At 35.7% G+C, this 13,646-nt stretch overlaps 1 protein-coding gene across 6 annotated transcripts in view; it reads left to right on the top strand.

The window, feature by feature from the left end:
- EDIL3 (EGF like repeats and discoidin domains 3) overlaps nt 1–13,646 on the top strand; it is a 447,876-nt gene that overhangs the window by 142,137 nt on the left and 292,093 nt on the right.

The following is a 13,646-nucleotide window of genomic DNA, read 5'->3' as shown; positions in this document are numbered from 1 at the left end:
CAACAATCAATATTTATTGTTATCTTCTTTTTATTTTAATCAAGGCCTGGAAGGAAAAATAGGGAGGGCAAAATTTCAGTCTCTCAGCCAGAGATAGAACCCAGTAAAGATATTTGTTTTCTTAAGTATTAATCCTTGGAACATATAGCAAATTTCAAATAAGAATTAACACCTTTTTAATACAGTGTGTTCATATAACCCCACAATGTCTTTATCTGCTAAGGTTTCATTGTGAAATCAAACCAGAAGTGCTTCATCCAAATCACAGGGAGCCACTGGACACAGAACTCATTATTGTTACTCATCTACACAAGGAGCTACGAACATTTTCAAGAACAAGACACACGCTGTTTGTGTCAACTTAGCTATCTTTTAACCAATGACTTTGGCTCTTCAGGCAATAGATAAATTGGAGTGCATCACAGAACAGCCTCTGGCTTCCAAGGTTAGATTTCATTACTTCTTAAATATGGAGGTCCAGCTGTATTACTTTCCACAATGCTTTCCTGTCCCACAACTACTGTAGTAAAGCTCACTTCTCAATGAGCCCTGCTGGTTATTAGGACATCCAGTGATAAACACTGAAGTGTGTGGGCAGATAGTCTTTGTATGCAGTTTATCAGTCACCGTAATGCCAAAGACAAAGACTTTTTTCCTCACTCTTTTCCCTTTAATTTTGCCTGTATTTTCAGAGTGCACCATTCATTTTTACACACACACACACACACACACACACACACACACGTAAAATAACCTGGAAATAAACAAGGGAGCTAATATCAATGTCAGTGTTAAACGGGAAGGGGATTCTGTGATAAATGTAATGATTAGACCAAGGTCATTGATTCCTGCTCAGTGGAAGAACAGGTGTTAAACCTACAATTTTGTTCCATGCTTTTTGCACACTGCAGTGCTTGTGTTCAAATTAAGCTGTGCCTGTTGCACATATGGGGAGGGATACTTTCAAACCCGAAGAAATAATAATAATAATATTTCTTTTTGTTTGTTGGTTTGGAAGTTTTTTGTTTTGTTTTGTTTTTTTTTTTTAGAGATGGGGTCTCTGTTGCCTATGCTGGAGTGCAATGATGCAATCATGGCTCACTGCAGCCTCAATGTCCAGGGCTCAAGTGATCCTCCCACCTCAGCCTCCCAAGTAGCTGAGACTACAGGTACACTCCACCAAGCCTGGTTAATTTTTGTACTTTGTGTAGAGACAGGGTTTTGCCACGTCGCCCAGGCTGATCTTGAACTTCTGGGCTCAAGCAATCTGCCCACCTCAGCCTCCTCAAATGTTGAGATTACAGGCATGAGCGACAGCACCCAGCCAAAAATAATACTTCTAATTCCAGTGTTTCTTACATGCTGAGCATGCTCTACTGGAATTCTGTAGTGTGTAAATATCTGAAAGAACACATTCTTTAAAGGACAGCGTCATGGGGGTGTGGTTAAGAAGCTAGCCAGGCTGAGTTGAAATCTTGGTACTTCTGTTTGCTAAGTCTGTGACTTTGAGCAAGTTACTTAATCTCTCTCCACCTTACTCTCCTCATCTGTAAAATTGGGGTAACAGTACCAACTTCAAAGGGTTTTTGTGTAAATTTTTTTTTTTTTTTTTTTTTTTTTTTTGAGACGGAGTCTCGCTCTGCTGCGCAGGCTGGAGTGCAGTGGCGTGATCTCGGCTCACTGCAAGCTCCGCCTCCCAGATTCACGCCATTCTCCTGCCTCAGCCTCCCGAGTAGCTGGGACTACAGGCGCCCACCACCACTCCTGGCTAATTTTTTTTTTGTACTTTTAGTAGAGACGGGGTTTCACTATTTTAGCCAAGATGGTCTCGATTTCCTGACCTCGTGATCCGCCCACCTCGGCCAGTCAAAGTGCTGGGATTATAGGCGTGAGCCACCGCGCCTGGCTGCTTTTGTGTAAATTAAATGATTCAATATATGTAAGGATCTTAAAACAGTGTCTGGCTTATAAATGCCACCCAGGAGTTACTAATTAAGTGATATAAATAATTAAACCTCATATACTATTTTAAAGCTATGTGCAGAAATCAAACATCTAAGCCTCTGACTATTCTTTCATCATTTTAGTCATTAATAAAATTATTGAAATGTCCAATAAGTACTGACCTGTTATTTTTATGTCAGGTTTTTTTTCCTGTTTGTGCATGAATACACAAACTGGGGGCAATTTAGTTGTCAGCTTTTAATTTTTCAACAAATTTCTTTCCTTCAACATATAATTTGACAAATCATTTCATATGGGAAAAAGAAAGCCCTATTTTTTATTATATGAAATTTATGAGTAATATAAATAATGCTTGCATAATTAGGAATCAGTCCTTTAGGAATCTAGCTTTCCTTATGCTTAGAGCAAATAAGTTATGAATTGATTTTTTTCTTTATAAGATTGCAAAATGGGAATCCTGTAAAGGTATAATAAATACCAAGTTGGAATTTATGACAGCACATTAATATTGCTTTCTTGGATATGATAGATCAACAATAAGCTTTTTGTGGTTTTGCATAAAGATGGAATCATAGGGGAAAAAAAAACATTAGGATCTTCCATTTAACAAATGTGTATTGAGCCTTCATGCAGAGCTTGTGATCCACCCTTTCTCTATGACCTGATGATAAAGGCTCTGCCTTTTAAATACTTAAATTTGAGAAAGGGTAAGACAGGCATATCAGTAATCATTATACAATGCAGAAAATAATTATCATCAGAGGGGAACAAAGTGCTATGGGTATCAAGTGGGGAAAGATCACTTCCTGTCCTAGGAATCAGATTTTATGGCTTTTGAGATGAGCCGAGATGGAAATTTACTTAATCTGTAGACACTATGATATTGGAACATTTTAAGCAAATATAGAATGATAAAAAAGCACAAAAATAGGAGACATGGGGAAACTTTCTAGAAGAATTAGCATTAGTGGTTGCTCAGTTTATAAGGTGTTTATGGGGAGGATTGGGAGCAAGACCAGGAAGGTAATGTGGATCTGTATTCTGTAGAGCTGTGGTCCCCAACCTTTTTGGCACCAGGAACCAGTTTCGTGGAAGACAGTTTTTTCCATGGACCGGTGGTTGGGGAGTGGTTTCAGGATGAAACTGTTCCACCTCAGATCATCAGGCATTAGATTAAGGAGGCCACACCCTAGATAACTCACATACGCAGTTCACAATAGGGTTCCTGCTCCTATGAGAATCTATTGCTGCTGCTGATCTGACAGGAGGTGGGGCTCAGGCTCATTTTCTGTTGGGCAGCCGGGTTTCTAACAGGCCACGGACCCATAGCGGTTCATGCCCCAGGGGAGTTGGAGACCCTTGATATAGAGCCTCTATTCATCTCCTTGAACCAAAGTATACTTTTCAATGTTATTTCCAAAATTATCCCATAAATATGACTCTATAACTTCCCTTGATAATATATTATTGAAGTGTGTAATCATAAAAACAAAAGAACACAAAGCTCTTATCTGAACAACATTTAAGTACTACCTCAGGCTTTTCTTTTGAGTATTATGTTGTTTAAATTGTACATTTTTCTATTACATTTTTATTCTGCCTCCAAGATAAATTTATTTTTTGATTTATTAATTATTTTATTTTCGACAGGACTTGGTCTAATAGGTAGTTGATTTGGAAAGGGCTGAATGTGGCTCATTGACTGAAATTGATGCTAATTTTTAATCTAGAATTTTTAACCAGAAATTAGTTATTGGGAGAAACAGCTGTAAAGTTTTAAAGCTGGTTTCCAGGAGAAACATCTACAACTAGAAATGTCAGTTGACATGAAAAATTTTATGAGAAGCTACAAAATATTTATATTCTGCTGGATACCCACCTAGTTTTGGACACTAAGGAAATTGTTTCCATTAGAACAAATGTTTGGTTTTCCTGTCTGTGGACTTTGATCAACTACATGTGAAATATATGCAAACTACATTCTTTGCTAGAGAGAAAGCAAAAGATTGAAAGTATGTCTTTAAGGCTTTTCTTTGTTGCAAAATTTTGCATTTCTTCCCCTTGCAAAGATAAACTTTGACATTGTTTGCATGCCAGTTATATTCTCCCTTGACTCAACCCCAAGCATGACCTCCTCTGACTAATCTTGTCTTTACGCAGGAAGAAGATAAGATTACCAGTTCCAAGTACTTTAGGAATTGGTCCATAAGATGTAGCTGAAGGTTCCAAGTCTTTGCTATTGTGAATAGTGCTGCAATAAACATACGGTGATGGCACATGTATACATATGTAACAAACCTGCACGTTGTGCACATGTACCCTAGAACTTAAAGTATAAAAAAAAAGATGTAGCTGAAGGAGGGATGGAAAGGAAATTAATTCTTTACAATGTTGGATTTCTGGTTGTTATAAAGCAGCCTAAACAAGACAGGTAATAACAACATTGTATTTTGTGCTAGTTAGATCACATCTGGAGTACTGCTTCCATTCTTGTTACTGTATTTTAAAGTACGTTATCAAATTTGAGTTTATCAAGAGTAGGTCAACAAAAATGATGACTAGGGTGTATATACCATAATATGTAAAATTAAGTAGGGATATTTATCTCAGTTAAGAAAAGAATTACAATAGCTTTTAAATATTTGAATGACCGACCTGTCAAAGAATGGGCCTCATTAGTCCATTGTTTTCTAGAGGTGAGCTCTGGGAGAGAGATATGACATGTTCCTTCATGAGATTTTGAGTTCCCTCCCTCTAGAAGTTTTGAAAGATATATAGATTTTTTGGTCGGCAGATTGGACCTGTTAGAAGGGTAGAAATTAATAGTTTGCATTCAAAACTTGAAAATATTCTAAAAGATAAGAAAAATGTGGTGTGGGCCCACCCTGAATAGCCCTGCACTTTTATTCAATTTCATTGACAAAGTTAGACCTGTCTACTTTTTTATCAGTTGAGTTCTTTAAAGACATTCCAGTTAAGGAGAAATTTAGCCTAGGGAGACAGGTTTTGCAGGTAGGAAAATTACATTGTCAATGTTATATGATTAACACCTGAATGTGGATACACTCTTTTCCTTTAAAGAAGGTCCTAATGATTCTGAAAAGAAAACATTTGATTTTAGCTCCTATTGTAACAGGAAGAAAAAAAATCCTCTAACGCAGTCATTAACTCACTGTTACATAAGGCAGTAGCACATTAGATTAGCTCTATGTAATTAAGCAGAAATTGTGCTTTATCTCTTATAGTTAGTGTCCTTGAGATGAGTTAAAACTACATGAAAAAGATAATTCCCCCTGACCAAAATGACACGTACGGATTTCACAGAAATATCTCATCTTTCTTCAAGTTAGACCTGCCCACTGTTTTTTTTTTTTTTCTTCCCCCTTCATCTTTTGAATTTCAAAATATATTTTAATTAAGCCAAATGTGTGGATCTATATTTTGAGAATATATCATTTCAAAGCCATCGTAAAATTTCTGAATTATTTTGGAATATAAGCAATGAAAAGGCAATGATATTTTACTAAAAGACCTCACAGATATTAAAATGGTAAAAAGTCATGTTTGAAATAACTGTAACCATATGAAATATTTGATTGTGACACACACACACACACACAAACACACACACACACAGTGTTTGCCAAGATTCTACCATGAAGTGATTTTCTATCTTTAAATTCATCACCATTTATTTTTTAAATGCATTGAAATTTTATATTATTTATATCTCAGAAGACACAGAATATTCAGTATTCAGCCCTAATCATCTCTGCTGGGGTGGGATCATGGGCAGAGAAACCAGTAATTGGTCTAAGGCTGCATCTGCCAGGCACATGGATCAGTCATTTGTTTGTCTCTGTGTTTTGTGCTACTGGACATCAGACATTGGAAGTTTTACTGTATCTCTGTTAATGGTAACTTTATTTAAGCAAGAGAGTAACATTCACAGGAAAATGGCAGCAATATAATATCATCCAATATATTTAAGAAGCATAGTTCTTTTTTTAAAAAAATAGGCTGATGGCATCAAACAGAATGGCATCAAAGAGGATCTTTTAAAAATCTTTCTTACAAAAAGCAAATATTTTACATTGTGTTTAGGATTATGGACTTTATTTAATAAAAGTATTAGATAATTTATTTCCTTTGTTTCTACCATGATTCAAATGAAATCTGATTATTTATTGAAACCTCATTTATAAGACAGAAATCCTGGAATTCATCCAAGTATTATTCACTAAAGACTTAGTTAAACAAATTATGCCATATCCATTTACTTCAAAATTCTGCTTGTGGTGAGTTTTTAGTTGGTAATTTCGGTGATTTAATAAATATACTTCTATTTTCTAATGCAAACCTTAACCCATTGTACCAATGGATTTTTTTTGCCAACACTCTTAATCATTAAGTCTTGTCCAGCATTAACATTTTATGTGCAATGATTCTGTGGTTTTCTTAAGTGGATACTGTCACTGAGATTTGTGCCAGTATTGCTGATCAATTCATTACTTGTTAGTTTTCTGTTCTTTTGGTTTTAACAGATTTGCTTTTTAGATTAGCTCATTTGTCCAGGCTTATGGAAATGAATTGAGGTTGAAGTGAGTAGTCTCCCACACATAAATAAAGCAGAAATCCATAGAACATAAAGGAGCCTGAAAGTATCAGCTTCCTGCTGTCAGGTGCTGTGAAACAAAATAACGTGGATGCTGTGACCATCTGAAATTCATATCTAGTGAGCTGGTAACCTCAGCTTCATGGCTCCTCTAGTGACATTAAACAGCATTCTCATTGTAGAATTAATGATTCCCCCTTTCCTATATTAAATTTTCAAAAAGATTATGAATTTATTAATTTTATTAAAAATGGATAAATCTGAGAAATCATTTATATTAACTTTTGATCTGCTTTATCCCTTACAAGTTTCTTCTTTTTATTTGCCCATGAATTTTCTTAGGTTTAATTTTCAATCCTCATTTTACAAAGCTAAAAAAAAAGGGTAAAAACAGTCATTAAATTTACCTATGGACTTCTTTTTCTGAATTTAAAATTGGACAGCTTTCCAAAAATATTTACTCAGGACCAATTAAATACACTGCGCAAAATTAAAACATTTGCCCTCCAAGGAAGAATAATGTCCAGCTTGGGAAACAAGGCTGGAAAATATTATGTACCATTCTGTTTAGAACTGGCTTTAGGTTATAGTTTAAAAGGTAGTGGGGGTAGAAGGGAATATCTGGAGACTGAAATAAATACTAAGGAGTTGAAGGTGGTGAAACTTGAATTTAGTCAACAAGGATGGTATGGGCTTGGATAGGGAGGAAGGGCACATTTAATAAACAAAGGATATTTAAGGACAATTGAATAGATACACCAAAATATTGAATTGTAAGTCCCCTTGTGATATCAAATCACCTAACTTAAAGATATTTACTACTTCCTTTAAATAAGCGAATTTGTCCTAATTATGTTCTCAAAGACTCTTTAGTAACAGCTGGGATATGAATGTAGGCTACTTGAGTCATATTACTTTCCAGCTTCCCAATACTCTGGCTTACTTTTATAAAATTTGTGTTTTTGTTCAGTTTAGTTTTAGTTTTCTTACTCAGTGGCAGAAAATGAACCCAAAGCTTGCATTCTTTTCTGTTATTTTTCTCATTTATACCTCTTTCTAAAATGAGAGAATCACAAATGCACCGCTAATCACTGTTAAAATGATTCACTGTGTAAATACATTGTAAAACCCATGTAAACTATATCACTACTAAACATTAAAAGTACATTTTGTGGTTCTATTTAAATGAATCTACTTAATTAATAAATCATAGTTTCATGTTTTCTGAGTTAGTTTAAAAATCACAGATTTAATTTTTCATGAGATAATCTAATGGTCTTTAGAGAAACCATTGTCTTTATAAAAATTATATTGTTTCCTTCCTACCCCAAGAAGGAAAATCTGATTTACGTAACGACATATAGCTATAGAAACTATATATGATTATCTATATATTTATATGATGAAACATATACAGAGATACAAGGCTTTCTTTGATGAATTTAATAATATTACAAAATGAAGCAGCTGAGCTTTATTTAATACAAATGACTGTATTAAACATTTGTGCATCTTTTCTTTCAACAAATATTTATTCAGTTCCTCCAGTGTTCCAGACACTGTTTTGAAAACTACGGATGTAATGGTGAGCAAAAAAATGCTACAGACCTGTCCTCATGAAACTCCTAGTCTAATGGGAGAGACTAATAAAAATTCAATATATGTTTACATGCTAACTACATGTGTACAAGATTATGTTTTATGTGTTACATATTATAAATACTTCAATGGATGCCATTCTCCAAATTTTGCACAGGAGTCAAAATGCATGTAAAATGTTGATAGAATGGAAACATTTTGATTATTCAAGCATTTTCTATGCAAATCCAATGCTGTGCCTCACAGTGACCCAAATACTCTGCAGTTTTGAGACTGTAGACTTGACCACATCATATGCTGTCTGAAATATTTGGCCAGGGGAAACTAATCATCTTTGTTATACTTTTCACAGGGAAGAAGTTAGTAATAGCAACCTTTAAGTGCAAAGTCACATCTCAATTGGGCCATTGGCCAAGGACAACAGATAAACAAATAATAAAACAAAAACCAAATTAACCCAAAACTCTCTCTCAGTACTTCCATGGATACTTCCGGAGGCAACTCCATATCCTTCTTTAATGACTGAGTTCACAAATTCGAAATAATAGTTTACTCTAATTTTAGTAATGCCCCTGCTCCCCTCAACGCACAAACATACACACACATTTAGAGCACTTGACATCTGGGTAGGCATAAATAATCAAGCATAAATATCATGATTGCTATTTTTGCATCACTGCAATTGATTAAAACATTGTAAAATATTGTCAGAATACAATAATACATAGTTCTTGTTGGTTATGGAAATAACTAATGACTAGATAATTATATGCTTGCAAAACATATTTGGTACATGCTTAACCAAATTTATGATATAGCCAACAAAAGGATCAATAAGTCACTCTGAATTAACATTCACATGTAAAATATGTTATAATATACTAAGAAATGTAGGTTTTGTATTTCATAATGAGATTTTCCTATTTGATGGTAAGCCACACTGGGTATAAAATTGTTTTTGATGGGTATAATTTCCAAGTTATAAAAGTTTACTTAAAACACTGAAAAATGAAACAGACAAAAACAGAATATGTAAGAATTGTTGAAACCACACAAAGAGACTGGAATCTGTCTAATGAAGAAACTTAAGTGTTATAGTATTGTGTTGTATCAGGGTAATATACAGCCCACTGGGCCTGGGTAGTTGTACTTCACAGTTGATACTTGTGGAAAAAAAGAGAAAGAGAGTGAGGAAGACAGGAAGGAAGGCAAGGAGAGTCTGTATGATGCCTTCCTGTTCTCCCAAGTACCACCACACTTCAGGAACATGGGAACATGTACGCTGGTGGAATGTCCTGCAAAAGAGCGACTAACTTAAAAATCAAGGAATAGGTTTATTGTATCAAAGCATAGTGGTAAGCTCCCTGGAAAAATAAAGCACTGAAATCTCAGCTGCCCACTGAATGCATAGCCTGAGGCTGTGTGTACTTCTGGTCTCAGCTGCCTCAGATAATTAATTTCTTATGCATTCTAATATATTTTTAGAAGGAACAACAAAACTGATTAGGATTGTAGCAGAATGCCATTTAGATATAAATAACAAAAAGCTCAACTCAAATAATACACAGTATGTATTTTCCCTAGAACTAGAAGTCCGAAGGAAGGTCAGGATTCATGGTTGATATGATTCAGTGGCTCAACAATATAATCAAGATTCTAATATCTTTATTTCTGCACTCTGCCTTTGAGCAGGATCAGCTTTCTTCCAAATCTGTCTCCCATCATGGTTTCAAGGTGCATGCCAATGACTTCTGGGGCCACAAGCCTCTGTGTCTACATCTAAAGGGGAGTGAGAAAGGGTTATTTCCAGACACTTTCTCAGAAAAGTGAGGAAGCCTTTTTTTTTTCCAAGAGCCTCTCCCCACCTAAATACACACAAATATCTCCTTACATATCCTTGTCCCCACATGGGTCATAAGCCTATACCTAGGCCAATAACTATGGCCAAGAAAAGGGAACAGATTTAGTTAGTTCTGAGATACAGACCATTTATTAAATCCAAAGGAGATGTCATCTTTCCCTAAAGCATTGATATAGGTACCCAAAGAAATCTGAAGATGATACAAGAAAGCAGTGTTGAAAGCTCATGAAACAACCAGAATATAAATTGCAAAGGGTTTTCTGTAAGCCTACTAATTTATTGCTGTAGTTCCAACAATGGTACCAGAGCCAGTGAAATAAACTTTGATGGGTTAGAGTCAGAATTCTCAATATTTAGTGCTCATGGTGATTATCTACAGAACTTATAAAAAATGCAGAAGCCTGGGCTAAAACCCAATATTCAAATTCAGTAGGTGTGGGGAATTTTAATAGACACCCAGGAAGGTTCTGTTATGGGTGATAGGAGGATTACACTTACTTAAATTCTATATGTCTGATATATTTTGTACTCTCTGTTTTCCTACCATCATTATAATTTCAGTACATTCTTCTAAATGCTGACCAAGTGGAGCAATACACTTATTTGTTGGGTTGCTTATTTTTGGTTTTCTTGGTGAATGTGTTTAAATTCCCAGAATTAGAAGAAACTACATGTGCCATAGACTCTGATTTTTATTTTAATTGCTCATTTTATGACTTCTAAGAGGAAGAGAGAATAATCATTTGGGTAGCATGATAGTACCTTCTGTGATACTTGTTTCACAGAAATGTCATTAAAAAGGCAACTAATGCCCACTTCGAGGTTTATTTTTACTCTGGGGCTCTAGTTGCCACCTGTAAATAGTTCGTGATGTTTTGTTCAGTAAAGCAGTTAGCCTGAAATGCTACCTTTGCTACAGAGATAACTAAAGCTGAATTATTACCAATACTAACCCTTGTGTATATGCCTTTATGAGTGTGAATGGTGTGAATATTGGTTAATGACATCTACCCATATCAAGGAAGCACTGCTATGTAGATGTTACATAGAAAGAGAAATCTTTGCAAAGTTGTGTATTTGCTGGCTGTAATTCTGTTAATTTGTAACAAAGATACTTTCAGGTATTGCAAATTCAAGTGTAGATTGGTACACAGCTTGCCATGAGGGATTTGCTTTTCGAAGGTTCTGATTACTATGACTCTTACTAAATTTGGAATTGTCTTCATTTCTGTACTTGCTAATTCCTTCCTAAAATTTCTTGCTTGTTCTTACATAATGGAAGAGTAAAATCTTAGCAACTTCCAATCTTCCTTCCTTGGACATCACTTCTTTAGGGTGCTTTGTTTAACCAGTCAGGATCTCAGCTGCCTATGTCTGTCCCTGGATTGTAAGGAAAATGGAGAAGCTTCCAAAGAAGAACTCCATTTCTTGAAAGGATTTCTCTCCTCAGCCTCTGTGTCAATTTTTCTTTCTTTTCTCCCCCAGTTTTATGCTTAAGTCCAGCTAACATTATTAGGAGCATAACCACTCCCATGATCCAACACTTTAAATAGTACCTAGTGAATTTCAGTAAACTCTTTGTCATCTAGTTTTTATCTTTAAGTAGAAACGGAATCATCACTTTGTGAGACAATAAGGCATAGCCGAAGAATTTCAGTTTTAAAGTCACACTGACATGTGCTCAAATTCAAATTGAACTCACACAGATTGTTCAGTCACTCTGAACCTCTGTACTTTCCTTTATCAAATGAGAAGTATTTTCATCTCATTGGTTGCTTTGTGAATTAAATGAGTTCACAAACATAAAGTGACCAGCCATGAGTGTAAGGATTTTTTTTCTTTTGAATCTTTAGGTTTTTGTTAACAATAACTCATCTAAATCAGCACTTCTACAAGCCCCTGTGGTATTTTCCTAAAAGGGAATTCCTGGAAGCTACCATTTTTTTTCTTCTTTGAAAATGTTATGATATATTTTGGACATGATAAAGCAGCAAACAGCTTTTAAAATATTTATGTTCTCTGCGCCATGCATGCCAACTGTGTTTGCTCTCTCCATTTCTTTATGTGCCAAGGAGGCGAGCCAAACAGTGTGAGAGGAAAATACTGTCAGGACACAAAGTCAGCTTGTCTAATGTGTACTCTGCGCAGATGTAACCTTAACGGAAAAGAGTGGAGACCACTCCCTGGCTACACAGTGATACCTTGATTAACGAATCCGCTGGGAACAAAGTTCCTTTATAAGCAATTCAGCTGAGTAAATTTTTATTTTAAAACTTCATGAATCAAGTGAAATAGTACTGGCTTGTGTCATATAATTCAACGGTAATATTCTGGGCAAACTGCAGTTCTGCACAGAACAGAAATACTTCTTCACAGAGTGTGTGTTGAAGTATAAAAGTGAATAGATGGATTCTAGGCAAAATTGTGAAGCTGCTTCAGACAAACTTCTTTTTCACTCTTGTAATTGCTGTGCTCCATCCTTCACATACACAGGGCAGTAGGTTATTGCCCTTGGAATCTTGCTGCTCTCAAACCTTCCTACCTCTTAAAACAAGAATCAACAAGATTCACACTGTTATGAGTTACAGTTAATGTTATCTTACATTGATATTGCCTAGTAATACCTCAATCCTGGCTACAAGTTAATACCATGTAAAGATTCTGACTCAATCAGTTCTATGTGGAGCCCAGAATTTGGAATTCTAATATACTTACAGGGTTGGTAACCACTACCCAAGGATAAAATTGTATTTTCATATTGTGGCCTCCTCTTTTATAATGTCTATGTGTATCCATATGTGGGCTGCAGAACATAAGTCAGAACCACCTGGGGTCACTCTTTAAAATGCAGGTTCTGGTGTCTTTACCACAGAATCATCACTACTAAATTTTGAAGTGTGTGGTATATGTAAGTGTGTGTATGTCACACACACACACACACACACACACATACACATAGTGGGAGAGAGAGAGAGAGAACTGGAATCTTCATGTTTAAGAAAAGTCCAGGCCGGGTTCGGTGGCTCATGCCTGTAATCCCAGCACTTTGGGAGGCCAAGGCAGGCAGATCACCTGAGGTCAGGAGTTCAAGACCAGCCTGACCAACATGGAGAAACTCCATCTCTACTAAAAATACAACATTAGCCAGGTGTGGTGGTGCATGCCTGTAATCCCAGCTACTGAGGAGGCCGAGACAGGAGAATTGCTTGAACCCAGGAGGCGGAGGTTGCAGTGAGCTGAGATTGTGCCATTGCACTCCAGCCTGGGCAACAAGAGTGAAACTCCGTCTAAAAAAAAAAAAAGAAAAGTCCAAAGTGATTTTGAGTCACGCTGAAGTTTAATTCTTCCTTTCTTATAACTTCTATCTCATGGAACACAATTTTTGACTATCAGCCATGACTTTTAATTCCTCTTTGCCAAATAGAAAATTGATGGTGGAGTAACTCTATGTTATATACAATCCATATTTTTCAGCAATAATATTTATAATAATTTACACTCAAATTAACTAAGGTCAATCTTATTTGCAGAGGAAAATCAAATTCAGACAATTCAATTTTTTTCTAACAAATATTAATAGATATTTTAAAGTATAGGAGCATATAT

This window comes from Pongo abelii, chromosome 4 (genome assembly GCF_028885655.2).
Source record: "Pongo abelii isolate AG06213 chromosome 4, NHGRI_mPonAbe1-v2.0_pri, whole genome shotgun sequence".
Classification (NCBI taxonomy): Eukaryota; Metazoa; Chordata; class Mammalia; order Primates; family Hominidae; genus Pongo; species Pongo abelii.
This window is presented reverse-complemented; position numbering and strand designations above follow the sequence as displayed.